At 35.8% G+C, this 27723-nt stretch overlaps 1 protein-coding gene across 5 annotated transcripts in view; it reads left to right on the forward strand.

Annotated features, from left to right (window-relative positions):
* LOC131029433 (allantoinase) overlaps positions 1-3226 on the forward strand; it is a 275629-nt gene extending 272403 nt beyond the window's left edge. For 3 of the 5 annotated variants that reach the window (XR_009102775.2, XM_057959908.2, XM_057959905.2), the window contains one exon: positions 2890-3226. The gene's annotated coding sequence lies outside the window, so the exon portion shown is untranslated. Of the gene's footprint in view, positions 1-2885 lie in introns of all 5 variants that reach the window. The other 2 variants (XR_009102774.2, XM_057959907.2) reach the window with 1 other exon arrangement.
* Positions 3227-27723: the final 24497 nt, after the last annotated feature.

A 27723-nucleotide genomic window follows, 5' to 3' on the forward strand; every position in this document is an offset into this window, starting at 1 on the left:
GAAGCTGTGAGAAGTGTCAACCGCGTTCCCATCCAAATTGTTCTTATTCCATAGAGTAGCAATTCCTCTTGAAGCACGCTCTACCTCGCCATAATGGAAAGCAACACTCGGCCATATACTATCCACGAGCGTAGCAAAATTTTGATAAGTCATTTTCACCTCCTGGATTAGGATGATATCAACCTTATTGGTAATTATGCTTTGCTTAAGAGCATAATGCTTCTGGGGGTTGTCCAAACCCCTTAAGTTCCATTATAGGAACTTCATTTTTTACCTTTCTAAGATGTCTCCAAAGTTAATTGTCTTCCATTGGAAATTTCCCTGGCCATTACCTTAGTTCTGAGGGTCCTCTCAAAGGGTCTGCCTAGCTTAGCATCATTTCCCACATCCACCTTCTTATTTCCTCTAGTTTTTCTTTTCGGTTCCTGCCATTCCCCTTTTTCTTTATCCACAGGCGAAGACGGGGTAAAATGACTTCCATGAGAGAGAAAAGTGATCTCCACAATAGATCTAGTAGAGGAGGAGGAGGATGTCGGATCCAGAGCGAAGGCATGGGCCCAACCCCAGAGCTCCAAATGCTTCCCCCACAATTTCCCATAGTGTTGGGATTGAGCTGCATGAGCACAGGCTGAGTGGTCTCGTTGTGTCCTGTCTTCTCTCTGAGACACACTTCCCCGATCAGACCTTCTTGATCTACCTTCGTTTGGGAGATCTCTCCATCTTCAACATCCAGACCCAAACTAACTCCCGCGGAGGGAGGTGCCATCTTGGGGTCAAGTGTTTGCATCATATTAAGAATACCTTCCAAGAAAGGGTAGCCCTCCTCAATAGTATCTTGAGGACCCACTTTTTCCTTCAAGTCCATGGTTTGAACCACAGAGTTGTCAATCGTCGGGGGGTTGGGGGGGTAACAATCTGAGCTTCCTCCACATTGACAATACCCAGGGACGACATCTTCTCCTTCAACTTTTCCTCCGGAGGTTGAGGGGTCGGGCAATCAGCAATAATATGACCGTGTTTTCCACATCTATGACAATAAAGGGAAGCATTCTCGTAGACAATAGTCTGCGTCCATTTACCCCATTTGGATTTTAGAGCTATGAAATTAGGGAGGGGGTTGTTAATAGCCACATTAACACAAAGGCAAGCGTAAACAAGTCTAGAATTATGCATCATCACGTTATCAACAGCAACAAACTGACCAAACGAGTTACCAATCCATCTAAGAATGGTTTCATCCCAAAACTCCAAAGGGAGGCCAGGGAGTCTGATCCAAACCGGCGCCAATCTGAGGAGGTTTGCACTAGGGTTAAACCCAATTTCCACTTAGAGAGAGTTAGGCAGTATTTGTTGTAAGACCATGAACCAAACATAATGTAAATGAAGTCTTCTTCAGCAGTGAATCTGAAAAGGAAGAGTCCCCCCGACATAGCAGAGACAGAAACACTACCTTTAAGTTTCCATCTGGAGCATGCCCATCTTCTGACCATATCTATAATGGGTCTGAAGGCTAAGAATCTCCCCACCAAGCAAAGGTGGAGGGAGGAAGTGATGTTATCCATAATACTGTCGGGGAGACAAATCTCGGGGCCATCCTCTCCATCAGTTACCTTAGGTAGCACCCTGACTTAGAATTTCCAACAAGGGCACCTTTCCAGGTGCTCGCTTGAGCATCCCCAGACAAAGGCCCCACATCGTCAGACTTGGGAACCATGTGAGGAGAATCCAAGTTGGAGGTAGGAATCTTCTCAAAGAAGGGGGCCTCGTGCAGCACCGCATTACCAGCATCAACTACATCAATCGAGGGAGCCCACCCAGCACTCAGGGAACGCAGCACAAGAGCCACATCCAGACACACCTGCAGAAGAGCAGGGGGGGTTAGGATCCAGTGAGGACGAGCCCGAGGACGGGCCCTCCCCAGCAAAGGTGACAGCCATTATGGGAATTCAAAAGTCAGCAGAGCGGGAAAGTTGCAGAGCAGAAATTTACATATAATAACTTTTACTATATGTACCATGTTACAATACATATAGACCTTAATATATAAAAAATATACATATAAATTTCTTAGATTAATATATATTAAAACCTTCAATTTAAGAGACAATTTCATATAAATACCTTTGGGTCAATACTATTAAAGGCTTGCCTATGTAAGTAGGCCATTAATCAATTCAAGATGTTCAAAAATTTAATGCCCTAGGAAACTCTTAAAGCAAATATTGTTCTTATGTAAAAAAAAACTAATCAAAAGATTAATTATTATGGTAGAATTATTGTATATTTTAAAATAAAAGAGAATATTCTAAAATTTAAGCAATGTGACATTGAATAGAATTTAGTGAAAGAATTAATGAAATCTAAATGGTTTGTTCTTTTTTTTGGTTGGTATTAAGGCATGCTTATGATTAGTTTTAGATGCTCAATAGCATGTCATATTGTCTGATCCCATTTGAACTCACTGAAATAATGTTATGTATGTAATATTTTAGTGTGTTAATTTGAGAATGTTAACAAGAACAAAATTAGAAAAATGACTTTGATAGATTAAATTGGAATTAGGGTGGATAACCTAACATATCAGCTTATAGTAAAAAATCCTAATGGTGTATTAATCTATCTATTATAAACATTATTCAAATAGTAGTAGGTAGTATAGGTGAATTGTGAGTACTATAAGATGCATGAACTAATAACTTATGATTTTTAATGGTGTGTTAAGATGTGTTGGTAATATTATAAATAATTATTAATTAGGCCAATGTTTTCATGACTATGAATTCGGATGTTTGACTATGAATATTTATGAAATCTAAGAAATTTAATCTCTATAACATTGTACCTATTACTTCATGGACTAAGGATTTCTTATTTAACACTTCAAGCTAGGTTGATGGTTGAGGAGGATAGGACTCCTTCGATGTGTAGGCTCATATTACCTTTACCACACATTGCTAACGAATTGGATGGAGTGGGAGTTCTTGAACATTGCTAGAGGGGATATACGGATGTATTTATCAGATTTTGGAATTGAAACCACTATTGAGTATGTGGGATGATACTTGGGCATATTACATATATAGAAGTATATTAATTGTTAGATATATTATTGATTTGGACGTACTATAACAATAGTATCAACTTATTGAAGTCATTAACATTGTTACTACATTGTATTCGGTATATTGATGTATTTATGATATTTGATTATGGTATTTGTTTAGTATGTTGCTTTTTTAACTATTAAGTAAGAAAAGTTTCAAGTTCTCATTTTGAGGGTTGTTACAATTATGGTTTTCAAATAAATATTTATATTGATTGTCACACAAGGTAGTTTGTAATGTTAATTTATACTATAGTTTGCAATTACCAAGTGATTTGTTGCTAAGGAAACAAAGGCTTATTATGATCAAAATGAGTCATATATGCTAAGGAAATTTTTATATATATGCTATCATGGTTTTGAATTTAGTTCACATAAAGTATTTTCAAAATGGCCTAAATTCATACATGATAGCCTAATGAATGTGTCGGATACTTTTGATGGTCCAAATGAATAGTTTATATATGTTTATATCATATTATGATATCAATAAATGGTTGCATGTGTAATTTATTTTCATTTTATTTTAGTTCATTACATATATGCTCCAGTATTCTTCATTATTGCATTATATGAAGTTTTGGGAGCTACTCTTATATATTTGTTCATACATGTACATGTTTGAGCATGAATAAAGTAATATCATGATTATATATTGCCACATATCATATGTTTATGTTATTCTTCATTGTTTATCTTGTAAAGTACTAATATTTAATGTAAATTAATGTAGATGACGTAATGTATTAATTTTATTATATGAGATCATTTATTGAAACAATGATTCATCAAAAATGATAGTGTGGATTCTAGGGTCATGCTTAAATTAGACTACATTGGGAGAGAGGGACCTAAATAAGAGAATGATTAGAACTAAAAATTGAATGAACTTGATAGATATAAGAATATAGTAAAATATTGTTGGATTTTTATCATTTAACATTTTTTTAGTCATCACCATTTTGGATCATACTCCATGATCCATCATCATACATCATGATTCATTATTTTCTCTAGATTTATCTCATCCTAATGATGGATCATGGAGTATGATCTAAAATGTTGATAATAAAAAAAAGGTTACTATCAAGATCTAGAATTATTACTATATTGATATCATTGATTATGGAAATTTCATGTTTTAATGGATTTAAAAACCAAAAAATCATGTGATGCTTTCATTTTTCAATTTAAGGTTTCAAAATTTTGTTTATGATTTGGAAATAATGTTTAAGAGTGAAATTTTTCAAAATTAAATCAAACTAAAATTGAAATTTATCATATTTAAATCAAATCAAAATTAGAATTTAATCAATTTGCATTTTTATCACAAAAAACTATCAAGTTTCAAACCCAAACCTTAAAAAGGGTGTCACATCTCGATTTTTGTTTGCATAAACTTAACATTAATAATAAATGAAAATTGGATGAGACCATTGGACCATTATCTTATGTTGTTTGTTTTATGGATAAATGTGTGTGCATGAATAGTAATTAGATATTATTTCAAACAATAAATGAAATTGAGATTAAAATGATGATGAATTATCACGTTGCATGAACTTTTGATTATACTTACAGTCTTATGAAATAACCCATTAATGAAAAATTGAGTGCAAATGAGTGCAAAAAATAGGTTGAAGGCAAGAACATGGTTAAGGTAGAGACAACCTAATGAGTGCAGTGTTAGCACGGACAATGGCAGGAGATCCAAGGTGGATATCCTCTCTTGCAAAGTGAAATTTCTCACTCCAAGATTATGGAAGGCTAGGGCTTAGCTATGCAAGACATATCAATTGAAACAAATGTGTGAATTCAAGGTGGGCATTGGCATTTAATACTTCAAACTAGATAAGATGCAATACAAAATTTGGAAATTTCTCACAAATTAAACGACTCTCTTTTTTGTATTTTCTGATTTGGAGGAATCTGCATAAACAATAATGAAAAGCAATCTAACATTCTATTCTAATCATGGTCATGAAAGAAATCACAAAAGATCAAGGTAACAAGAGATAAATAAATAAACTGCAATTTAAATCTACTAGACAATGTTAGTCATTCAACAACTCAATGCATATGATGGTGAGATTAGATCACAAGAAACCACATAAACATAAATCTAATTATGCAGTTCATGCATATATGATGTAATCACCTAGGAATAAATTAATAAAAAAAAAAAATAGAATCCATCAAATTGTAAAGTTGTATTAGGTGTGCACTTAAAAGATGAAATTATTTGAGAGATTTTTAAAATGATCTAATCAAATTATCTTTCACAATCAAATCCGAAAAACAATCAACAATACCAACTAAAATAAATTGTTTGAATCATTCACACAAATTAAAAATGCTAAAATTTGAATTTTTTTCATCTAAATTTTACAAGTCTAACAGAAATTTTTACACTAAAAATGTATAAACATTTCACCATAAATTCTACACTAAAAAATCCAACCCTTTCTACAACCAAATGAAGGATTTATATAGATTTTACAACACCCAATTTGCTGAAACTAGCTAAGCAAAATTGTGGGTCAAAGTTTATTTAAAACTTAGAAAAAAAACACCCTAAAACTAGTTGAGCTAAAGAGGACTGCATCTAAAACTCATACAACTGGTATAAGACCAAGTTGGGCCACCAAAATTGGAGAAATACGTTGATTTGAATGCATTTAATATGTCAGTAAACTGTTGTTCAAAAAAGTGGAATTTGAGTTAACTGGAGCTTTCAAAAACCAATCGAAAAACATTAACTGAAAGTAATTGCTTGTTGTCCCAAAATTTCTATTGTATATACTTCTTCAAAAATGGAAGGCAAATGATCTCTATAAGTGTGCAACAACCTCAGGAAACTACAAGTTGAACAGGCTCACCATATTGTGCAATTCTGTATCCTCTTTTGTGTATTTGAGCTTTACAACCAATTTTTTCACAAAAACCTTCATCTTCCTTTTTTTATCCTCAAATTGCGGCATCTCGGCTCTCATGATCTGGATGTGTAGTTTCATCAAAACCATTTTCTCTATTATCTCTGGAGAATATTCCTTGTGCATTTTATCTTTGAATTCTTGCATTATGACTTGTACATCATTCACTTTTACCTTATCATAAAAAAGAGTGTAAGGAAGGCCTTCAATAAATTCCTCTACTCTAGCTAACAAAGAATTTGCACCGTTAGTTTGTTCAATGAACCGTTCCTTTAATTTCTTATATTCCTGTATTGCCATTTTTATAGCCTAGATCCATTCATTTATTGTACCTTTATCGACATAAAATTCCTTTTTCAATTAAGGCCTCTTCATCTATACTCTTGATTATCCGGAGAGTTGGGAGATAATCATCCCACATAAGGAGGCTATCTTCAATGCTCACTCCTTCCTTCCTCTCTCCAGTCAGTATCCCATGTAACGTTGTTTATTGTTCCTAAATAGCATGATACAAACTCATTACTTTATTTATTACTTCTTTTCCTTGAATTTCAATATCATGCCTCCAACCTAATGTCATTGCAATAAAAGAACCTCCACTCAAAGTTGCAATTTCATGTGAGAAAGTGGCTTGTAAACTGGTAGAAGGGGCACTTGCATCAATCGGTCCCAGTTGGCTGATATATTTCTTCAATTCAACATTTTGTGCTTTTAATTCTTCCTTAGTTTCATCTTCCTTGTCCATTCTCTGAAAGATAGTATCTACAACCTATTGCAATCAGTGTCTTTCTTCTTTTTTCTGCTCTCCCAAATCAACTTCTCAACTTCTTGTATTTGATAGTCTTTGGGCCTCATCTCATTTTCAGGCTTATCTACGAGCAACGCTGCAATTTGGGCCTTTTGATGAATAGCAACATCAATGGTAACCACAAAAATATTAGGTGCATGGTTCTTGGGTTCAAGAGTTTTGAATGTTTGTTCTAATGCAAAAAATTCCCCCTCATCCAACTCCTAATACTTCATTTGCCTACACTCAAATGTCTTGGCCAACCAAATGGGAGTGGCACCTGCATTTCTAATTTGCAGCCTTTGTTGCTCTCTATTTATCTCAAGTTGTTCCTCATTCATCTAATAATTTCTACCTCCTATAGCATCTTCACATTGTAATGCCCGCCAAAATAACCTAGAGAAATAAACATATCTAACATACTAATAGAGATTAAAAAAAATTAACATCAAATAATACCACATACAAGATTACAAAATGCGTATGCATCTAACTATCCATCCATAAATATGCACATGAACTAAATAACATAAATGCATGATCATATCACACAAGCAAAAATAACAACATAATGCTAACATATCAATGGATACATCTATTCTTCCCTAGGGTATCTCAACGTCATTACCTAATATGAAGCAGTCACGGATAGGAGGGTCCTCAAAGAGAATAGTCCAGACCGTGTAGCAAGAGTAAACATAATAGAAGCAACACAATGCGATGGAGGCAATGCAAAATCACTTTTATTATATCAAGGAATTCAAATACAAATTGATCGGCAACATGCAAGCTCTCAAATTCAACACACGAACCTGATTACAAACATGCTCAAAATACCGTATTCGGGCTCAAGCAAGATTGTGAGCCAACTCTAGATCTCCTAATCTTTTGATTATTCTTCTATGTCTAAAGATTTGTCTTCCATATGCTTAATTACATCAATTTATATTAAATTCATAGCTCTAGAATGATCTGTGTCGACCCAAGATGGAACAATCGCTGACGAATAAATATGTAATGTGTAGAACAACTAAGTTGGTCTCTGCCAAAAGAATCCTCTGGAAACAACATAGAATGATGTGTGAACCCAGGGAAAGGTCGGCCACAAACCAAGGAACATTGGAGGATACGAAATTAGGCTCCGCAAGCTATGAAAATGATCCACAAGATTCTCCATTAGCAAATAGGTCCAAGCAGCTCTGGTGCTTCGGTCAGAAAATTGTCTCACATTTCGGAAGCGATAACTTGTCGGAAAAAGATCCAAACAACCCACATACCTAAGATAAGGTAGATGAGCATGACTACGAACAAAATCCAACTCCACAAGATCTGGTGAACAAATGCAGCAAAACACATAATAGAATGTTGAAACTGCAAGACCAAACTGAATAGAAAACAAACTGAAATGTAAATATTTTTGGTTGATGCAAGATCGCCAAGAACCAAGGATGCTCCTGCATCATAATCTATCCATAACACAAACCTTAGCGAGAACATTTCATTATAAACATGATGTCATAATTACTTTCATATTCCAATGCACACTATCCTACTATCATTTACTCTTCCCATGCATATATGTATGATCATTTACTAATCCACCTATTATGAATACATTCATTACAATGCAAAACCATTTAAACCCCATTAGGTTCATTTTAAAGCACCAATCTAAAATGTTCCTAATCCCAATCACTTATTCAACATCACAACACCATAATTCTATTCCCAATGTTATTTAACACATTACTAATCTATTTCCTTAAATCACAATAGTCAAACATACAACACTAAATGCATAATCATAGAGCCAATTCCATTATTTCATTTAATGAGCATTATCCAAGATACATTAAAAAAGTACAATAATGAACACAACCTATTACATGTACATTTTCTACAATATAAATCATACAATGAATACCTCCTCTTTCCAACATAATCTCAACTACATCATGTCCTAAAACATATGATTACATGATACAAGCAAAGAACACAGATGGACACTAAGAGGGGGTGAATTAATGTATTTAATAAAAAAATTCTAAAATAAGTGTGCAGATATTAAGAATCCAATGTAAATGAGAACACACACACACACACACTCATGAAATAATCCACAACACAAGATTTACGAGGAAAACCCACAGTGGGAAAAACCTCGGTGAGAAATGCTGTTGGAGTCTACTACTCCAATCCAGTCTCACAGTGAATAACAGATTACAATGTTTAGGGCACCAACCCAAGGAGCACCAACCCCTGAACTTTAGGGCACCAACCCCTAGATTTTATGAGCACCTACTCAAAGGAGCACCTACCCCTTCTCTGAGCACCCACTCAGAGATTTACAATTATTATCAAAGTTTACAATGCAGTGATAAAACCTTGTTACAAATGAGTTTAATAACTTACAAATTTCTCATATCTTGAGAATGAATTACTCTGCATGTTGAAGTTCTTCCTCTATTTCTTCTTCTTCCTCTGTCTGGTTGTCTTCATCTCTCTGCTACAACTTCACCTTGTTGAATACTTTGTTCTTTCTCTCTCTACTTTTGTAGATTGCTCTATTTTCTCTCGGCAACAACAACGCACTTTCTACACTTCTTCACTATGCATGCTACAGTAGTCTAGTTGAGACTTCTTTATTTCCACCTATATCTTTGTCTCAACAACCACACCTACCAATGTCAAATCCCATCACATCTGCTACTTGATTCAATCGGCTCTATACACCTCTGATTTTTCCTCTACTACAAAATTTGAATATTTTATTCAAGTTGGTTGTCTTGGAGATTTGCACCTCTAGAGATTTTATTCTCTGTCCTAAATATGATCTCAGATTTGTCGCATGTAGTAAATGCATCCTATCTTTCTTCAGATCATTCTCTATACTTAGACTACTAAGTTTAGTAATCTTTCTCTACCCAAAATGATCTGGAATCCTTCCCTGAGCCACACAACCAACCTACAACTCGATCGCCATTAATGCATTCTCCATCCTTTGTTGACCTACCCTAAAAGGATCGACAACTACTTTCATCGTCACCGACTTTTGTATCTGATTTTCTCTTTGTCCACCAAGGAACCACATGTCTTCATATTCTTCATCCAAATCACTCGATCAAGGTCAATTAGCTTCCACATAAAACTTTGTGTCTATTGGCATGTACAAGTGTCATCAAAGATCTTCTTAATCATCATCCAGGTCACCTGGTCAACCTTGGTCAAACACCACGTAGACCACCGACTCTATCTGGATACCTCATTCTTTCCCTTTATTATCTCGCATCATCATCTGCGATCCCATCTTACCCATGCGGGATAAGCGTCTTCAAGTGACTCCATTCACTCTTGTTAGCCCGTACAACACCTTGAAGGAGTTTTGGACTCATGTGGGATAAGCATCCACAAGAGATTTTGTTCCCTCTTGTTAGCCCGCATGACACTCGACGTGACCTTTTAACCCATGCAAGATAAGGGACTTTATTGTTCTCTTTGTTCTCATTTACCCCACATGACCGTTTTTCTTTGCTCATTCTCACTACGGGATAGCACGATCATTCTCTTCTTTCACTTTCTTATCCCTCACAACCATCACACACCCATCTTGAATGGTGTGGGATAGCTCGGGGACCTTTTACTTCTATCTTCATGTTACCCCACACGACCATCGCTTCTCACGTTTTGACGACGTGGGATAGCGGGGAGCCACTATCCTTCCATCTATTTCTTATCCCGCAGGACCAATTTTCTTTGGTTATCAGTGATGTGGGATAGCGGGGAGCCTCATGCTTCACTGTTGTGTTATCCCACGAGATATTTTTGTTACATTCCATCTTGTTGCGGGATAGCAAGAGTGACCTCTTACCTTTATCCTTGTTAGCCCGCACAGTTATATCACCCTGGCCTTCTACAGTGTGGGGTAGCGATATACACCATTTGCCTCCAACTTTGTTATCCCGTAAGGTCTCTTTCCTTCACTCGAACACACTGTGGGATCCCACATGCATACATCATCATCTTGATGGACCAATGCACAGCTGCCAGCTGGACATCAAAACGCATGATAAGGAGGGCCCACTCGACACAAACTTCTTGTCACCAATACATGGTGACCACTACACCAAATATGAATTTTGTCAGTATAACAATGAAGCTTGATGAAGCAAGAAGATGGTTTTGCCAAATAGCCATCTTACACCAAAAAGCATCATCACTGAGATAGAAGCCTTGTTTCACCAAAAAACTGCCATCAAAGAGATTTTTTACCTTTGCAACCTACATCATTTGTGTACCATAACATGACATGTTATGCACGATTGCATAACCTGCAAGTTATGTGCTTCTCCTGTCTTCGTTTTATGTACACTTCTACTTGCTTCTCTGCAACCTCACTTCTCCTATCTTCATGTTTTGCACACCTGCTACCTACTTCTCTGCAACCTCTTGTCATCCTTGTTACTCTTGTTGACATCAATGACAACAATGTCAACAACAAGAGTACATAATATATATTGCATTTACATCTTCATGATACATTGATACAATAATATGCTCCAAGATCCATTCGCATAAGAAGATACATCAAATACAAATCCACACATGCTAGCATCCAAGAAGATCATCCCAATGGAAGAAGGCATCAAACCACCCAACCATGTGGAACCAATAAGGAACCACTCCCCATGCTAGGAGATGACACAAGGTTTCAACTCACACTCTAGACCTAAGCTGACACCTAACAACCAAGAGATAAAACAAACTCTCAAACTACCAATCACAACCATGGAACATCCAAAGGCGTACCAATCACGATGGCATAAGGAAACTAGGACCAACATGTAGAGAAGAGTGTCATCACATTCTATCACCAACAAGGATATCCTAGAACTCATCCCGACATCCATGATACACATGTGGAACTGTCTCAACCTTTGAGGAAATCAAGGGAGTTCAACTTATCCAATTATCAGATCTACCACCTCACTCTGGATTCCAAGCCATGAGATGGGGAACCACAAACACATTTCTTATCTTGCTTAAATGAGTTACTACTACCCAACCCACCTAATATTAATTATTAGGTTATCACTTGATTATTACAATAAACCTCCAATGAGCTATCCAAATGGTCTAGACCCTGGCTCCAAACAACAAGAAATCCTAGCAGTCCATTCCTCGTGACCTTGACAGACTCATGGAAGTCCACTCTCCATAATCATGCTCCTAGGCCTTATGGTGAAACATAAACCACAATGACATCACAACAACATCACAAAGTGGCTCATACAAAGAATATATCAATAATTACATTACTGATACAATTCTAAAGCATAACAAGAGCCATAATGCCAGCAAGTAAAGCAAGAGTCTTCACCCAAGAAAATAAACTATGAACCAAGGTAGAACATGAATCCAAGAGCTAATCCATATTCAAATCCAATCCTCAACAATTAGGCACAGACATCCATTGGAGCTCACATAAATCATTTCTCAACGGCAAGGCATTCTCCCTCTTGCTAGACCTATACAACACATAAGCACATTCCTCAGCGGTAAGGCATAAACCCGCTTACCAGAGCCCAAATAGATAATGAAATTATCAATACAACATCAAAATACCTCTCTGATATTTCAAAACAACCACAAGAAGCCTCTAGTAAAAGCACAAAATCCAGAAAAGTGACTTCACGAGACTTAACTAACAAATCTAGCAACTCGGAGCATAATTGTGCATCAAAAACCCAGTTAGCGCATCTGAGAGACATTTTAGCGCATCCATGACATCTTTTGGCATTTTGGGGTCTTCTTTTGGCATTTTGGTGCCATCTTTTAGCGTTTTGGGTTCAGAGAGCAAAAATGACATGAAACGGAAGAATTAAGTGACGAAACTTCAAAATCTTGAACATAAGCTCACAAAATGATCACATAGTGCTCCCAGAAGGTATAAGAGGACATAACAAGGCTAAAAAAACACATAAACATGAGAATAAGATCATTCATAGAGGATTTTACATCAATCCCCTACACCTATTTATTAAAAACACTCCCAGATTTGCCCAGAAATGCACCAAACTCACATAACAACATATGGGAATGTCATAGAGCACAAAGAGATACAAAACAGAAATACAAAATCACTTGAAAGCCCATCAAAACCACAAGGAAGGGAATTCACAATCCATAAAGCAAAATGCAGAATAAGCATTCCCGACTGCACCCAAAATTCCAAGTTCGTTAACCACATCCATATACATATATATAAATAAATCTTTCCCCAATTCAATATTAAATAACATAATGTCAAATAGCTATGCCCATTAATTCATGAAGACAATCTTTGAGAAGACACAGAGAAGACAAATATTTTCTGGAAATCGAAATGCAGAATAAGGACTGAGCTCCAACCTAGAAAGAATTGAAGTGATGGCCCAAAAATTCTAAGTAGCGCAACAATCCAATCCAAAACTTCAATAATTTCAATCCAAGCTCAAACAAACCAGAATCCAAAATCTTCAAGCAACATTCGTAGAGATGCCAACCACGTCAACGCACAACCAAAGCCAATAAATAGAAAAATTAACCCAAAACTATAGAAATATATCCACCAATCAGAAAATTCCCAAAAACTATATAATATACCTACCTTGCATGATTTCGAAGTAATTAATATTAAATAGTATTATTTATTTATCCTTCTCAAAATTACCCAATAGAATAATAGGGTAGGTAATATATATATATATATATATATATATATATATATATATATATATATATATATCCAAAGGATAAATAAACCAAGGCCCAAAAAGGTCAATAAATTAAATTAAAACCAATATAAATAAACTCCGCAATAATTAAATAGAATCAAATAAATAATAAATCATAATTAAACAATAAATAAATAATTAAAGATCATTTAAACAATAAATCATTGAACCAATTAAATAAAATAAACATTAGTTCCAAATCAATAATACCAATCAATAAACAAATATAAACTAAATAATAAATCATCAATAATATTGATACCTTAATAATCTAATTAATTAATAAACTATACAATAAGGTCAATTGTTATTATAATCAATAACCACTCACAAGACCACACGACAAGGATCCTACCAACGACATGTGTCATAAGACAACTCTAACCAAGACTCTAACTATCAAGAAAGACAACTTAAACCTAGAGTATGTGAGGGAAACTCATGCCATCTCTGGTCAACTTGTCATTGGGATAAGACACGCTTAGACCTGTAAGACCAAGTGGAGTCGATGTCTAGTACCTGCAGTCCTGCAACCACCACTAAACACGATACAATATATATACGATACATATACATCATAAATGATCAGATAAGTGAAAGAGAATCGTGTCGCCATATCATGCTCGCAATGAGTGATATAGAATTGTCTCTTAGCACGAAGACAGTAAGACAGTCACACAACAATAGCATCAACTCATCTCATGTTATCATCATCATGAAATAGGGGTTAGTATCATCATAGCATCATGAATAATGTAATCCACATAAGAGTATCAAATACATATAGATCCATGAACATATAAATCTATCCATCAAGATAGTCCATAAGTATCATCATTCATAAGGATCATCAAGTATCACATGTCACATAGTATGTCTAGCATCATCAAGTGTCAACTAGCATATAAATAGAGTCATAAATAATCAACAAAATATCAATATCATGTCTAATTGGGTCTATCAAAGCACTAAACGAGAAGACGAATCAGGGAGGGGCACTAAACATATTGTTTATTTTCTTTATCAATATCATGAGGTTCTTACTCCACATTTTGTTCTTTATCTTGAGATGAAGGAATCGCATGTTCTTAACTCATGTTTTGTAGTTGACTCCTCTTATGGTTGTTGTTGCTCCTGCTCTTGCAAAATCTCTTCCTCTTATTGCTTCAAAGAAGCTTCTTCTTGTTCTTCATCTCTTGGAGGTTCTTCAACATGTTCCTCCTCAGTATCTGGTCGAAGTTCAACTCTCGGTTGATCATCTTCTCCTTTTATGTCTCTCTCAAGCATAAAAAGAAATGCTTCTTCAAATTCCTTGCTAATAATTGATGTATCATCAATTGTATCAACAAGCCTCTCATATGTTTCAGTTGTAGCCATCCCCATATTAACTTTTGGCAATTCTTCAGTTGGGACATCCTCTTGGAGAAGGTTTTCTTCTACTAATGGCTCTTCTTTATCACATGTCCCTTGGACACTTCTTTATCAACTTCCCCCTAAATATCAGTTTCAATGGGAATGGTGACCTAGGGTTACTATTGTTCTATTGTATGCTTTCTATGAACATCTATTGAAGATGACAACAAAGGCCCCCCTTCTTGATCAATTGAAGTTGGTTGCACAGTAGGGGTTGCCTCATGAGTCCGAGACACTTGAGCCATCAATTTTAATATTGAATATTCTACTCTAGTTCTCTTCTTTCTCAAAATTTGAGGTCCTTCCTCTTCAAACCGATCCCTGATTATTCTCATTGGTGGATGCCCTTTCTTCAGCCTTTTGTGTACTACTGGATTCTCTTCAGGAACCTCTTTTGTCTTTTCTTTATCCTTGGTTAATCTATTCCTTTAATGAACTGAGGATGGAGTAGTAGCGATAGGAGTAGAATGAACTTCTTTTCTCTTTTTGGCTTTTGTAACACTAGTGCAAGGATTCTCTTTAGTTTCCTTTTTATTCTTCATTTGAAGTTTTCTCCTATAAGGTCTTGCATGACCTGTAGGGTTCCTTGGAGGATGTGGCTTTCTTGACAAATAAGGAACCTTTTCCCTCTTTGAAGTGTTGGCTTTTTCTTGTTGTGTCCCACTCTCAACTTATGGGATGGGTAGAATATCATATTGACAACTTATCCATCCATTGGTCCAATGCACAACATGTCATGCTCTTTCTTTCATATTTTCAAGCTCAATGAAATTACCATCTGCATTATGAATAGGAATATAAAAAATTCTCCTCTTATCATACAAGGGATGCAACCTATTTTCATTGTCCTTTTACCTTATTTCTTTTAACATACAAATATTTTCATATTGAGCTGCTAAGTCAAGATCCAACTTGTAATAATCTCTAACCCTTACTTCATGATTATCTGCATAGTTGGCCCAATGATCTTAAATATCTATCACATGTCTAAAGTGAGATCACATTGACTTGGTAAATGTTCCTATGGGTTCAAATTTGTTATGTTCTATTTGCAATGGTTTCAAAGAGAATTTCAATAATTCAACCTCTACTTTTTAGCATATTTCGTTTCTACACAAGAATGAGCACCTTCTCTCACAGGAAATTTATAGCATGATTTGTGTTTTCTCACCACCAATTTTTCTGCATCTACTATTTATCTACATAATTCCAAAACAATCAACCTATCAAATGGATATAGGGGCAGCTTATTAGGACCAACTATACAATATGTCACCCATATGTAAGTGAAGGTTTTGAAATGAATGAAGTAACTTCCAAATCTCTAAACCTTAGTTATAGCATCAAGTGACAACCTCTTTCCAAAATCTCCCTCTAGAGTTCTTATAATTTCAAATACAAAGAAATCATTAACTATGTAATGACTCTTTCTACTTCTCTGTAGTGTCAACTAGGGGCAGTGACTATACACCTTCATGTTAGGACTTGTGAGAGACCCCACTTTCCTCAATCTCTAATATGTGGCTTGAGAAACGAGTAAATATGCCAATATGATGTCATGTAGAACTTTGGGTCCCTTTCTATCCTCAACAACTGCCCAAGTTGTCACTTCTCACTGATCATTCTCCCCTAACCAATGAACTCTTTTCTTGTAAAAATAGTCTTGATGAACAAGATCATCCATGGACAAAGTCTTTTGTATCAAGTAGACCTACCAATCTACCGAGGAATGTGACATATTCTCTTGCATCCATATGTAGATAAGCTTCATGAATGATCTTCATTTGTTCCAACTAATTTGATTTTTTGACTTTTGAAGCAATTGCTCGTTAATGTAAGCCAGATTCCTCTCAACAAAGTATTTCTCTCCACGGGTGACTATTACTTCTACATGTTGATCATGTCAAGGGATGTGGAAGACTGCTTCTATGGCATCGGGAGAAATATCTAGGATAATCTCCCCTAATGGAGCATAGTCTCTTCTCTCATTTTAATTGTAATTTATAGCTCATACCATGACTAGGTCTAGAGATTGTAAAGAGACAAGAAATCTAGTTGCTTGCACTATCCTAGAGCGTACACCAATGATGTAGCCCATATAGTCCTTCCATCAAGTTTTGACATTCTTGTCAAGAAGTCCTGCAGGTCCACATGTACCATATCTATGTCCATTATGTCCCTATCAACCAAGTGCAACTTGGTTGGAGGAAGGTAGTTGTTGAACTTGTACTTCATGGGGATAACCTTATGTTGAGACATTACCAATTCTACATAAAACAAGCCAAGTTAGCAACCTTTTACTAAACAAGAAACAACTTTTAGTGTCATAAAATTGTGACCCTATAAATTTTTTACTGCATTAGGGTCCTCACGCATGCAAGATCGAATCCTCTAGCCTAATCAAAGACCAGAGATTGCTCTATCCTCAAAAATAGCTTCTTCCTAGCCTCTGCATCACCTCGTCTGCACTCTGCGCTAGAGAAAGTGGTAGGATAGGGCATGGCGCCACTATCCCCCCTTGGACAGAGGCGTGATGCCCCTTTTTTTGCCCTATTTTGGGGCAGGACCCTTCCTAGGGTTGCATTGTTGGTTGTGCATTGGGCGAGAAACTCCCCTTATGTTGATCTGTGACGAAAATCAAATCCACTAACATGTATTTAAGGGGCATTCATCCTCTCATTTTCATAAGTTCGATAAGTTGAAGTTGGATAAGATTGGAGCATTCAAGCATTCTTTTCCAGCATTCAGCATTCTCAAGACTCCTTTCAAGGCTAGGTGGTACATTCAAGTCAAGGATTCAACCATTGAAGAGGATATTGATTCCAACATTCAAGTCCATACAAGCATTTCTATCAACATTGCTATCACAACCTCCCTTGAGGTGATTTACAATTCAGTCTTTCATTTACATCTACTTGCAAGTACTTTCTTTCATTACTTGGTTAATTCCAAAACAGGGGTTTGACCTAAAGGCAAACCCCTAATCCCAATCCATTTTCCTCTCTTTTATGTGTGTAGGTTGCAGGTGTGCAACTGTACTTTCAGATTCGGGCTTCATTTGCAGAGGCAGAAAAACCCTTTTCATTTCGCGGAGTTTTTGAATGACCGTGTACATTCCTGCCACGGTCTGGAAAACTTTTCCTCAAATTTGTAGGGCGACTTAGTATCGACATATTACTACCAGATCCAGGTGCATAGCTTCATCCCATATTCCGATCTTAAGTTATAATCAGTTCTTTGTCACTTTTGCACTACATAATTCAATCAATTCCTTTACATTTGAAACAAGGAAGAGGGGATCAACTTATCATTCCCATTTCATTCAGAATTCTATCATCTTCTTGTGGAGAGATTGAATCTAGTGAATTTTCCTTTCCTCTTCCAAATGTAATTTGGTGAAAAGTGTTTGGAGGGTAATCAATAGTGAAAATCTCATCTCTCTGAGGGAAAGGGTAGTTTTCCCCTTGAACTATCATTCACCATTTTCCCCACATTACATTTTGGTGAACCCGAGATCTTGCATGCTTTCCTTTGAACACAATTGCATATTTTTCATTTGCAAGTTTAAATTTTCTGCAAACTTAGTGGTTAAATCATTAAAAACCCTAGTTTTTAAAATTAAAATTGAACTTGTGATTTGTAAAAATTACTTGTGGTTATCTTAGATCTGAGAACTGTCTTGTTTATCAAATTCAATTTCTTCATTGTCTTGTTCAATTTGCAAATAAAATTTACAAAATTAAGAGGTTACTTGTTAAAACCCTAATTTTCAAAAATCATCTTGAACTTGTGAAAAAAATTGGATCTACATTTGATTTTAAGATTTATGATTGTTCTCAGATTTGTCTTCATTCCTACAAATCAAATTTTCAATTTCCCCCCTTTTCCCAAAATTCAAATTTCAAAATTAAGTGGTTACGCCATAAAACCCTAATTTTCAGATTTAATTGGATTTTGTGCGAATTTCAAATCAATTTCATTCCAATTCAGATTTCTACACATTCTCCAAGGTGTCCCTATCCATTAGGTTTGACCTTTTTCAAAATTTTAATTCAATTCTTCTTTCTCTTCAAAACCCTAATAGGGTCCTATTTTGACATTTGCACCTTAATTTTGCATATCTAGAAATTGCAAAATTCGGCAATTTTATGGGGTTAGCTTTAAAATCATTGTAATATTTGTCTCTAAAAAATTTTGAAAAAAGTTGGTCAGACCATGTGCGTTCCCGCCACGGTTCTCGGCTTTTTTCCCGAAATTTTGAGAGACTATTATGACTATATTTAATAGCCTAAATCCAGAAGATTGGTTGATTTTGTCTATTTTTTATCCCTCTATAATTGAAAGTACCTCCAAAATTCAATATTTCAAATTTCAAGAAAAATTTTAAATTTAAGAGGTTAATTATAGTCTGCCCTGATTTTTAAAATTGTAATTTTAAAATTAAGTGGTATTCCCTTGGCCCTAATTTTCAATTTTCAATTTCCTTTCATTTTTAGAAATTGTGTCATCCTCTTCCTCCGACAAAGTTCAAATTGTTTAATCATTATTTTCTTAAATGTTGCATTACTCAAATTTGTAAGCTTTGTTCCAAATTCCAAATTCAAATTTTCCCTCTAGTGCATGAGTTTTACCACTATTAGTCGTACTTGTCTTATCCTAGTTAGACGCAGCATTAGAATTAAAGCTTCCCAAGGTTTAATTACTGAGGAGATGGAGCCTAATTTAGGTGACTTCTTTAATGAGAATCGTGCTAATTCTTCCCACCTTAATCATGTGCCTATTCACCTCATTGTTGAATCCCATGATGAGGAAGAAGCTTTAACTAGGGTCTCTTTAGATCAAATTTCCACATTGGACAATCAATTTGATAACTTTCAATAATGGATGTCCCAAGAATACCCTAATAGTGAAGATCTTCCATTAATCGAAGGCCTTAAGCGCATGATTCAAAGTGAAAAGAATGGAATTGATATATTGCATGGCATTGCACATATTGTTGAATCTAATTTCATGCATATCAATAGTTGTGTTGAAACCCTAGGTTATTCACAACCTCCAACACAAGTCAATCCTTCAATTCCTTTGACTACTCTTATAACTAGTATTCCTACTTTTACCTCCAATATCATGGCTACATCAACTCAAAATGTCATTCCTACAACCATTGGTCATGGGGGCAATTCCTCTTCTTCATTTAATCCTCCATCTTTACCTATGTCTTCCATAAATATTCCTACTATTCCTCAACCAATCAGTATGACACAAGGGAGCAATTCCTTCAACAACTTTATTCCTCCTTTAAGTGTCCCTTTTCCTACCCAATCATCACCCATACCTACTTATCATAATGTCCCTCCACCTTATTCTCACTCCATGCCTTATTTCAATAACATCCCACCACCTTCTCAATCAACTATGTCTAACATCAATTCTTCTACCGAAGCAACAATTAACAATCTTGCTCAAACTATGTCTTCCTTACAACAACAAATTCCTTCTATGAGTCAATCCAAGTTTAGTGTGCCCACCTTTGATGTTGCGAGACCACTTTCTCTTGATATTGTTAAAGTAGTGCCACCTAAACATGTTGAGATCCCTCAATTGGAACTCTATAATGGAAAAGGTGATCCTCTTACGCATGTCAAAACATTTCAAACCTTGTGCACTGATTTTTCTTATGATCAAAGATTGATTGCAAAATTATTTACAAGGACACTAAGAGATAAGGCTTTACAATGGTATTGCTCTTTGCCTTCTTATTCTATCACTTCCTTTCAACAACTAGCAAATTATTTCATCCAATAATTTCAAAACAACATTGGTCCTAAAATCACGTTGACTGACTTAATGCATTGTAAATAAGGTGTTAAAGAAAAAGTGACTGATTTGATTGGTAGATATAAGAATTTAGGTGCTCAAATTTCTTTTCATGTACCTGATAATGATATTCAAAGAATTTTCATTTCTGATTTACAAAAGATATCAAGGAAAAGCTTCTTTTGTCTGAGTTTACTTCCTTTCTGCGGTTATGTGTAACACTCCACAATTATCAATTGGTTGTGAGTCAAATGGAGCAATCCACTGCTATGGCTCCAAGTGATAAGGGGGAGAGTGTTCAACAACCGTTTGTGAAGTTCAGACCAACAAAATCCTTCATCAAGTTCAATGATCCAATCAACAACAACAATGTGAATGCTACAATAGGTGTGCCTTCTATTTCTAAATTTTTCCAATGAGAAAGACAGTTTACTTCTTTGAATGAATCTCTACATAGTATTATGTCTCAGTTATTGCACAGAAATTTTATCAAACTTCCTCCTATAAAACAAATTGATCCTCATAAACTTGCATCCCCCTATTTTGATAACAAATCTTTTTGCCAATTTCATCGTCAACCTGGTCATGATACTGAGAAATTTTTTGCATTAAAGAATAAGATTCAAGACTTGATTGATAATAATACCATATTTGTGGCAGGTGTGAATGATAAAGGGAATAAATTAGTAGCTCCTCCTAATCAAAATCTTAAGATTATCACTGATCCCTGGCCATCTCATACCTCTAATCTCATTGAGATTATGCCTAAATCTCTCTCTTCTGAAGAATACGCCTCGATGGCTCCAAACTTGGTTAATATGGTAGAAACACAAGATACGCCTAAGGATCCTTGTATTAAATTTGACCCTAGTGAAACCATTAGAGCACCCGATGGCCCTTTATACATAGTTGCAAAGGTTAAGGATATCCCTTGTTGTGGTGCCCAAATTGATCCCTCTTACATGGTTAATGTCACAACTGAAGAGTATCTTTTCACTTTACAATTTCATAAACCACTATATGATGCTTCTAATATGGTTGTGAAGTTATTTGATGGCTTCTCTTGTCCTACCATTGTTTCTATCACCATTCGTATTGAAGTTCATACTAAATCTATGGATGTTGACTTTGTTATCATACCCTCTTCTAAGCAATTCCTTGTGAAGTTGGGCTATCCTTGGATATCTTCCATGAAGTCTATTGCTTCTCCAATCCACAAGTGTCTGAAATTTCCTCACAATGGAGAAATCATAATCATGAATCATAACTTATTTCATCCATCCAAAAGAAGCCCTGGTGTTCCTATTGATCTCTTTTTGCCTAAATAATTTCAATCTCTTCCATCAAGGAGTGATGCTCTTTTTCAATCTTATCAAAAATGGAAGAAAGATATGATTTTATCCTTAAGTCAACCTAGATCTCCAGCACTTGACATTCCTATTATTCTTCAAGATGAGGTTCTTCCCCTCATGGATAGAACTAATCTCCCTCCTAAGGAAGATCATCAACCTATTCCCATGGATGTGACTTTACCTTCTCTTAAGGAGAACAACAATATTCCTCCTAAGGTTAGACCTATACCTCCTCCTCATGATGGACCTGATCTCCTTCCTACACCTAATATTCCTCCTTTCTATGGCATAGTTCAACCTCCTCCCTCTTATCGAGAGAAGAGGCCTAGTTATCCTATTGTTCAACCAAAAAGACCTCAACCTAAATTCTCAACTATCAAGGAGAAAAACATTCCTACTTGTTCAAATGTTCCTCCTCCTTCTCAACCTTCCACTAAGACTCGACGAAATTGTTGTGCGAGAGAACACCGACGAAGACGCTATGTTCGAGCTCATGAAGCTATCCCTCAAAATACTCAATCTCCTTAGACTCCGACAGTTGAAATGATTTTCTTTTCTCCCAAGCAAGATGTTCAACCTACATCGCCAAATCATAAGTTGCACAAAACATGTAATGGTTTTACTCCTATACGTGTTCTTGCTCCTCTTTCTCTAAACTTTGATGAAGAAATGGGTGAAAATGTTATTCATAATGGCAATACAACTCCTAATGCTTCTAATAGTGAGTGTGAGTATGAGTATGTGTATGTGGACAAGCATTTATCAGATGAATTTTCACAAACCCTAATCCTAGCTCCTAGAATTAAACAAAGTGACTTACAACATGAGCATAGTCCTTGTTTGGATCTTATGATAGCTCCATCTGATGTGCTCGATGTCGCTCCTCTGGCATGTTGCTCACCTTCCCAAAATAGTGATCAGCAAGATTGGGAGGTGGAGGTCGTGCTAGATTAGCACTATAGATCTTCTCTCTCTCCTTTCTTTCTCTTTTGTGACCATTCTTTTATGTGTATCCATGTTCTTTTATTGTTCCCTTAATGTCTACTTGGGAACAATGCAAAGCATTGAGATCTTTTATTGGTCTCTTTCATGTTGACTCAAAAGACATCCTCTCTTCCCTTTCTTCTAAGCTAGTGTCCTTTGGGGAATGATGATTATTATATGCATATACATACATGATATACATGAGTTATCATACAGCATATTGACCCCAAGGAAAGCGACACTACCTCGTGTTTTGTGATCATTATCCTTGGGTTTATTCCTCGATTGGGGACTAAATTCTTGTGATAACATGCTCCCTCCTTCTCTCTATCTTGGGTGTATCCTACCTTAAAGCAATCACTCCCGATAAGGCACGTGCGATCGCTTTAACGTGGGGGCATACACTCCACTCATATTTTCCTTTTTGATACTTAGAATTACTTAGTGAACTTTGTTTTGCTTTGTAATTTTTGGTATCCTTGCTTTCATGGCTCATAGTGAAGGGAAATTTGCTACTTTTAGTTATGGTTCTCCCCTTCTCGATCTTCCCTTTTACTTTTTCAATCGAAGTCATAAGATTCTAAGTCCATTAGGGGCTTGGCACATCTTTCCTCCTTGACATGGTAAAAGTCTTTCAATCTTGTTTCCTTGTACTTTACCGACACTATTGGAGTACACTTATACTCCCGCTAAAGTGGGAGCTAAATGTAGTGTCATAAAATTGTGACCCTAGCAATTTTCAACTGCATTAGGGTCCTAATACACACGAGATCGAATCCTCTAGCCTGATCAGAGACTGGAGATTGCTCTGCCCTCAGAAACAACTTCTTCCTTGGCCTCTTCATCACCCCATCCACACTTTGCCCTAGAAAAAGGGGTAGGATAGGAGCGTGGCACCACTGTCCCCCCTTGGACAGGGGTTTGGTTCCCTTTTCCTCCCAAGACAGGGGCGTGGCACCCCTGTCCCTGACCTATTTTGGGGTAGGACCCTTCCTAGGGTTGCATTGTTGGTTGTGCTTTGGGAGAGAAACCCCCCCGATGTCAGCTTGTGACAAAAATCAAATCCACTAACATGTATTTAAGGGGAATTCATCCTCTCGTTTGCATAAGTTTGATAAGTTGAAGCTAGATAAGATTGCAGCATTCAAGAGCATTCAAACACTCTTTTCCAGCATTGAGCATTCTCAAGTCTCCCTTCAAGGCTAGGTGGTGCATTCAAGTCAAGGATTCAACCATTGAAGAGGAGATTGATTCCAATATTCAAGTCCATACAAGCATTTCTATCAACATTTCTATCACAACCTCCCTTGAGGTGATTAACAATTCAGTCTTTCATTTACATCTACTTGCAAGTACTTTCTTTCATTACTTAGTTAATTCCAAAACTGGGGTTTGACCTAAAGGGAAACCCCCAATCCCAACCCATTTTCCTCTCTTTTATGTGTGTAGGTTGCAGGTGCACAACTGTACTTTTGGATTCGGGCTTCATTTGCAGAGGTGGAAAAACCCTTTTCATTTCACGGATTTTCAGAGGACCGTGTACATTCCTGCCACGGTCCAGACAACTTTTCCTCAAATTTGCAGGGCGACTTCATATCGACATATTACTATCAGATCTAGATGCACATATTCATCCCATATTCTGATCTTAAGTTATAATCAATTCTTTGTCACTTTTGTACTACATAATTCAATCAATTCCTTTACATTTCAAACAAGGAAGAGGGGATCAACTTATCATTCCCATTTCATTCAGAATTCTATCATCTTCCTGTGGAGAGATTGAATCTAGTGAATTTTCCTCTCCTCTTCCAAATGTAATTTGGTGAAAAAAATTTGGATTCCCTTTGATCTATCATTCACCATTTTTTCCACATTACACAACTATATCAAGAATGGTTAAACACATTTTTGAAAGAATAAATTAAATTAAGCAAAGCATGAATCTAAATCAAAGCACCAAAATCTAACACCTAAACTAACTAATGTTCATACCCTTATTAGCAAACAAAACCTCTCAATTATGAGGGTCAAGGATGTTTCCATCCCCGATCCCCAATTTGTATTAATATTTGGGCTACTGGAGTCAGGAATGTGAACATTTTCGATCCATGCTTTGTCATTAAACTTTTGGGGGTCAAGAATGTGCACATCCCTAATCCCACCTTTATATTATGACAGTGAATATCAAGTCATCCCTGACCCAATTTTGGCTATCGAGGATGAGGCATCCCCAATCCCCAAATGACTTCTTTCTTAATCTATGAATTGAGGGTTGGGGATACTTACATCCTCAATCTTGAATTAAGTCATTTTCTACACAAAAACCCTAAGGCATTTAGAAAAAACTTGCAATTTATGCAATTCATATTCAACATGAGTGAATATAGGGCATAAGCGTGAGAGTAAAAACTTCATTTATTAAAATAAAACTTGTTCTAAATTGGAGGTGATCTCTCAAATTAACCATTGTAGAACACACCAATTGATAGAGAATGTAGGGTAAAATAAAGACAGAGACACCACCACATGCTCCAACCACTAGTGGAACAATGAGGCTATCCCATGGGTCACAACAACAAAAACAAAAGGAAACAAAGGGGGTGCGAAAGATTTCACTAGTGGTATCTTTATTAGAGGAGAAAAACCCTAGTACAAGACAGAGAAAAGAAATGCACAACAAAGAACCAACAAAAACAACAAAACCAAAATCTAACCTCGAGAAAAGAAACATGTCACTCCTACCACTTGACCTTTGAAATGCTCTTGATGAACTTTACCACACCTATATGCACTAAGAAAGGAAAACAAGCTCTGCAAGCAGTGAAAATTTGAAAGGTGGAGTGAAGAAATGAACCTCAAATTGAGCATATATAGGCCTAGAAGGTGCATTAAATGCAACCAAGTAGCAAGTGAGGTGACACCCCTTTGTGGGTCAAGGGTCAAGGATAACAAGTGTATTTGGGAAAGCAAGCACTTGCATCCCCGATCCCTAAATGAGATCGTTGGGGTTTGGGGATAACAGGATCTTCGACCATCTAAGAGGCAAAAATACAGACAAGACCAAGGATTGGGGGTTGGGATCCTTGGCTCCCAAAATGAAAAAGGGATTTTTGAACCTCGATCCCTGCAAACCCAAAAGGGTAAAAGGAAAAGGAAAAAATGAGGAAAATAAAAGAAAAGGAGAAAGGGAAAAGAAAGAAGACAAGAAACAAAAGTGAATGCATAAAGAAAAGGGGGTCCCCGGTTTTCTCAAGTGAGAATACGAGGTGTGAGTTGTGGAGGCACAACACAACCTAGCCACTTGGAAATAGTTGGCATGATGGGAATCCCTCACACAAACTCATGTAGATTCATTATGCATTTAGATTGATTCTTATCGTGAAATGTTGTGCATTGTGTTTTATGATTGGTTGATTGATTATGCATTATGATTGATTAAATGAAAAAATAGTTGATGTGTGTTTTCAACAGTAACTGTTATTATAGTTGAAATAAATGCTAATTTGAATGATTAGATTTGATTGTTAATAATTCAAATAAGATATTGAATAATAAGGATTTTATTTTATTTATTAAAATAAATGATATTTTTGTTTGCACTATCTAACTTAAGTTTAAAATAACATGCTTTTAGTTTTATAGAAAAAGAATAATATTTTAATTGACATGTTTTGGTTTTTTATTTAGATGGAAAAATAGTCATTTAAGTGAAAATTGTGCATGATAATACATTGATTGTTAATATATATATGTGTGTGTTAATATAAATATACGTAAAAAATTAAGTACAAAATAAAGATTAAAAAAAAAAATAGGCTAAAGTAAAATTCAAAATAAATAAAAATATACCTTAAAGTTTAAAGCTCAAGCAAACTAGCAATTGCAAGTTAACCCAACTTCCAAGCAAATTTGAGAAAATTTGCATGATCAAACTAATCTTTAGACTACCCATGCAAATTGATAAGGCGGTGATTTTAAGTTAATTTTTTCATGCAAAATGGGGAGAGTTGACTACTACCATGTGCATTGACCAAGAGCTCTTCAAATAGAACTAGAGACGTTTTTTTAAGAAAAGGAGACATGTATTAAGTAAGAGGAGGCGTTGTTGGCAATATTGCATTATAACAGACAATGAAAGATTATTGGCATTTCTTAAGGATATTGAGAAGGTTGTTGATGATTATGGATATAACTAATTAAAGATGTTTTACTATCTTGATATTATTATTTTGTCATTGATGTCAAGAAATTGATTTTCTAATTCAGTATGATGTTGCCATATCTTGAGAAGTATGATATGAAGATTATAAAGATGTCGGTAAAAGACACAGGAAAGAATATGATGAATAAGGTATTCAATGGGCAACTACTACCGAGTCAGACAATGATGAGATCATGATGTTTTAGATTGTTTTAACATCATACATATGTTGTAAATTGTAAAGGTTAATACTATACTATGTTATCAAGCAAATAACCTAGTCAGTAAACCCTAAAGAACCTAGTCGGTAAACCCTAAGGTTATCGCTATCGGTTAATGAAGGCGGAATGTCTACTG

The sequence above is a fragment of the Cryptomeria japonica genome, chromosome 4 (genome assembly GCF_030272615.1).
Source record: "Cryptomeria japonica chromosome 4, Sugi_1.0, whole genome shotgun sequence".
Classification (NCBI taxonomy): Eukaryota; Viridiplantae; Streptophyta; class Pinopsida; order Cupressales; family Cupressaceae; genus Cryptomeria; species Cryptomeria japonica.